Below are 5,284 nucleotides of genomic sequence, written 5' to 3' on the forward strand. Positions count from 1 at the left end.
AAGAGAAACAGGAGAGAGAGGAGGAAAAGAGGGGGTTCAAAGATCAGAAAACAGATGTAAATCGTTTAGCAAACTCCCCTCCAAATGACTAACACATGTGCGAGAAACTTTCCCCTCCTTACACACACACACACACACACACAGTCGCAGCACCGACACTCTTGAAAGCTCTGCACCTAGACAGTTTAACAAACCCATTCTTACCACCTGCTTTTGTCACTAGAACACATCTGATGAAGTAGAGTTAAACCACTTCACGGGTTAGTTGTATTTGCCATGGTGCTATTCTGCCTCCACCCAGCAAACACACACACACACACACGCACACACACACACAATCCTCTGGCTAGAGCTGGGTTCGACCCTGTTTGTTTAACATCTTGTTAAAGTTTGAAAGCAGCTCTTTGCAACAAACTCTAAGCCAGCGTGAAAAAGAAATGCCATACGTTCGCAGACCCCGTCGCCCAATCGAAGAAGAAACACACCTCTTCACATGACAGTTGGTCCGTGTGTCTGTCTGATGACAGCACAGGCCAGTGTGTGTCAGCTCTGACTGAAGCCATGTGCTTTGACACAGAAGGCAGTAGTCATTGCTGTGCTATTACACACACAGTCTTACTCACACATGATGATTTCAGACACGGCTCACCAATATGGTCTTTTTTAGGGCTGTTTGCCTCACCAACGGGCCTCATTTTAAGGGTAAATATGACGTGACTATTGGTAGGCTGGTGACAAATAAGAAACACACAGCAGACATACAGCCAGTCTTGTGTTGTAGAGCTTGTAAAGTGCTCTGAGACAAATCACAACATGTGATTTCAAGTATGGATAGATTAATAACCCTGGCATGGCTCAAACACAAGACTGATTCTGTATCTTAGAAAGAATTGTGTACAGATATCAGTCAACTGTAACACAACATCTTCTCTGAATTGCCACAGACACACCAGAAATAACAAAGGCGTTATTTTTTTCCCCTTCTACCATTCTTCTCCCAGAGTACAAAGTATCAGCTGCCATGAATACTATCAGTCCAAAGTAAATGTAACTGTAGTCTGTACATGCTGTACAACAACCTCAACGTGTTTGTTCTCCACTGTCCCGTCCGTCGGCTACAGTCATGCGCTGCAACAAAAGGAGACAATGAAACAAGAGTTTGTGTTTTGCAATCTCATTCTCTCTCTCCACCGTCTTTTCTTTACCACCTCACTTTCCAGTTTTTCACCCTAAAGCCTGCTGGCTTTTTCCCCCCGACGGGAGCAGACGGACAGTTCAAACGTGCTGCTTTTGTTAGTGTGCTCGTGAAACACCCTCACGAAAAACGCACGAGCTCCAGACACACACACACACACTACACATTACACACCTACCTCAAAGTCGACCCCGACGCGACTTCTCTCTCCAACTCAAGTTGTTTTTTAATATTTAAAAATGACAAAGTGGTTCGGGGGACACACGAGCGCCTCTCCGGTTCACTTCTTGGGGTTTGAGGTGTGTCCGCGCGACTCTGCTTTAGTTAACTGTTCAATAGCTCACATACACTCAAGGACCCATAGAAAATGTAAATTCAAGCTGGGTGGGAGGGGTGGGCTGACGTCACGCGCGGGCTCCTCCCCCTCTGTCTTCATCTGCTCGCTGAGAGTGTATGAGCGGGGGACTCCTCGAGCTCGGGGTGGGCGTGGATCGAGTGCGCGCGCAAGCACAGTCACACACGCGCACACAAATGGACAGGAGGTTTTACAGCGTTGTCACGGGTGTTCATATGACTTCATGTATGTTAATGTATTTTCATTATTTCCAATTTTTATTACAATATCATTTAAACAGAAAGTTTTGACTGCCTCTATGATTTCTTTGACATGTTGTTTAAGCTGAATTATATTTTAACATTAGTTTTTTAACCCATTAACACACACACACACACACACACACACACATGCCCCCTTTTTTCTTCACCTTAAACCAGTGTGTACAATCATCATTGCCTATCTACAGCCAGTGTTTGGTTTATCTGGGCTACTGTAGAGACATGGCAGACTCCATTAAGGGCAACCCGTAGCATCTGTAGATAAAAACAGCTCATTGTAAGGTAATGAAATGCTACATGATTCCTATATTCAGGTGGTTATACACTTATGAAAACATACCTGTGAAGATTATATTCCATTTCTGCCAATAGATCCTCCTAAGCGTTACACACTGTACCTTCAAAGCAGCACTATCAATATTTTAATATCAACAATGGATCAAATGGCTAAGTGTAATGCGCTTTCACTTAGTGGCAAACCCACGGATAATTATCACCTAGCTGATGTCCAAAGAATGAATGCTAAGTAACTTTAAGCAATCATATTTCTATCATATGTATTCTATTCATCTTGTTTCAACACCTTATTGAAGCTATATGATGTTTGTTTGTTTTGAAGTGAGTGAAACATTAAAACCAAAGACATTTTCATTTTTATGGTTGCATCATTTCATAAAGTGGAAATATTCCAGATGTGTTGTGCATTATTTTATATACATTTCTCTAAAATTCATCCTGACTATTTGGTATCTTTGGTCAGTTTTTCATCTCCAGTGTTTAAATGTATTACGTGGGTTTGAACAATATTTGCCTGCCCTGGATTTGTAAATACTCATGAGTATCCTTTGAAAATTATGTTTCTTTTTATTTGAGAACTTGAGGGGGAAGTTTTCATTATTCCCACTGTAGATCTTTTTTTTTAATCATTCTTCACCTTGATTACAACAGATCAGTCTGCTGCCTGTTATTGTCGCAGACTGAATATCCTGAGCATCCTTTGTGATAAAGAGTAATCTGCTTACTGATGAAGGGTCAGTGGATCTGCTTATCCACCATCCTTCTGTTAAGTCGGCTCACCGAAACCCCTAGTTTCATGCTGATCTGTTGGTTTACGTCGCCCCGCTTATTTCAGGGGTCACATTTTCTTGACAATATCTCATTGGGTTCGATATCTGTGTTGGATAAAGATCTAAGTTGCTGTACGACTACCAGAGTAGGCTTACTGGAAATGACAAAAAGAACAGAAAACAGCCCAAGGGTTGGGTTTGAATTCTAAACATGTGAGGGGTGGGAAGTCAGAGAAGTAAAACATTCCTAAGGACCTTCTCATAATTTAGGAGAGGGGTGACTAAGAGTGTTGATGTGAACAATAGGATGAGTCATGAGAGGGGTCGCCTCTGACAGAGAAGACACTCCCTCCAGAGACCACTACGCTCAGAGCTCCCACCATGCAGGAAACAGATGTGTATGCAGTGTATGTGCATGCATGGGGTTGTGCGTAAGCAAAACCTGTGTAAAAAGTTTAACTATCACTATTATACCACTAGAACTGGATAAACCCCACCATGCTATTTTACAAATATTTCTATTTCTTAAAGGAAAAGGTTTACAATTTGGGAATTATGCTTATTAGCTTTCCTGCCAAGAGATGAGAAGACTGATTAATGTCATGTCTCATGTCTGTACACTAAATATGTAGCTAGAGCCAGCAGCCAGTTAGCTTAGCTTAGCATAAAAACTGGAAAACTGGAGAAACAGACAACCAGACTCTGTCGAAATGTAACAAAACCTGCCAGCACCCCTAAAGCTCACTAATTAACACCTTGGATCTTGTTTGTTTAATACAATAACAAAGGTAAAATGAGAATTTTGCCATTTTGTTACAACTATTTCTTGGCTGGGACCAATTGCCAGGCAACTGCTAGACTTACTGAATTACTGTTTGCAGCTAAGAAATAGTCCTATATGTACACACATTTCCCAAAATATCTTTAACTACAGTATTCTTTAAACTTTTTACCTTATTTAAAAAATAATACAACAGACAATACCTTATCTATTTCTAACACTTCTATACTCTCTCAGTTGCACACAGGACATTTTAGATTTAAAACCTTAACCACTTTAGGAAGAAAGTACTTCCTTACTGTTATGGAAAAAGTGTATGTGTTACTGCAACTTCTCTAGTGATCAGCACCTGTCAGCAACTTCCGTTTCGGATGGTTGTCAGAGATATTTCACACTTTTTCTAAACCACAAATGTAATTTAGAGATTCAGTGGGACAGTCTCATTTCTGAGACACGCCTGAATAGTGGTTGAACAACCGAAAACGCCTTTTTACTGCTCTAGAAAAGACACAAAATTACACTTAAAACCACTGCGCTCTTTAACCTGATTACCTAAATTTTTTGTTATGTGCGTACACAATGTCATGCCTGCTCAAAACATCAATATGTCTCTTGACTGACTTACAGTATGTGGACACATGTCAACATACATAGACACAGTCCATAGTGCTGAATATATGATTGACTGTAAATAAAGGCTGATTTGGACACTGAAGGTCATGTAGTTGCCTCTTCCTGTGTGTAAATGGGGGGGTTTCCTCACTCAGTGTCACTGCCTGGAACTGCCCTCCTTCTTTATCTCACAATGCTGCTATCTGAAGTCTAATTCCTGGGACAGATGTTTCTGTTACTATCCCAGAGTTTCCCAAAGTTCTTGTGTGAACATGTGTTTACATGAGGCCTCTTGTTTTTTCTTTGTCAGGCCTCCGAGGGCCTCCACTTTAAACAGGATATGGCAGTTATCTGAAAACCATGGTGACAGAGAAAATCTTCCTGTAAGCAAGGGCCGGTCTTAAAACTGATAATAGTGAATCTCTTTTAGCAAAGGTCTGAGGAATTTTTTTTTCTGTGCGCACAGCACAATTTGTTGCTCACTGATAAAGAAAAATGACACAAAATGGGATTTGAACATGCAGAAGAAAGTAAGTTATTCATATCTGTTGTGAGGAGCGTAAAGTCGTACTAACATCACACCAGTACAGGAAAGGAGTAGATGGTAAATAACTACGTGTAATTGTAGTGTACATAAACACCACCCTGTGTGTGTGACCTACTTCTGACTGACTGGGGGTTTACACTAGTGGTACACCCACCATATGCTGAAGCAACTGTTAACATCAAGCCATCATTTTCTTCTTTTTCTCATTTGTCCCAAACCGACTTAATGCATTCTTTCCACTCTGTTTTCTCCCTCATTTCTGACCCAGCAACTGTTTAGGGCATATAACCTCAGTGCACTGGTGGAGAAACCACAAGATAAAACTCTGTACTGAAGTAATATTCCACATTTATGTGTGTTATGTGTTTTGGAAGAAATGGCCAATTAGGTCACTGTAAGTGACTTTGTGAGTTGTGTATGTTTGTGTTCGCACACATTGCATTGCAATTTCCCTCGGGATAAATAAA

General features: G+C 40.9%; 1 protein-coding gene across 1 annotated transcript in view; it reads right to left on the reverse strand.

Annotated features, from left to right (window-relative positions):
* Nucleotides 1-1,557, reverse strand: part of fam107b (family with sequence similarity 107 member B) — a 16,620-nt gene extending 15,063 nt beyond the window's left edge. The window contains exon 1 of the mRNA XM_035664707.1: nucleotides 1,374-1,557. The gene's annotated coding sequence lies outside the window, so the exon portion shown is untranslated. The remainder of the gene's footprint in view (nucleotides 1-1,373) is intronic.
* Nucleotides 1,558-5,284: the final 3,727 nt, after the last annotated feature.

Source organism: Morone saxatilis, unplaced genomic scaffold, assembly GCF_004916995.1.
Source record: "Morone saxatilis isolate NCDOM2014 unplaced genomic scaffold, NCSU_SB_2.0 Contig2, whole genome shotgun sequence".
NCBI classification, from domain to species: domain Eukaryota; kingdom Metazoa; phylum Chordata; class Actinopteri; family Moronidae; genus Morone; species Morone saxatilis.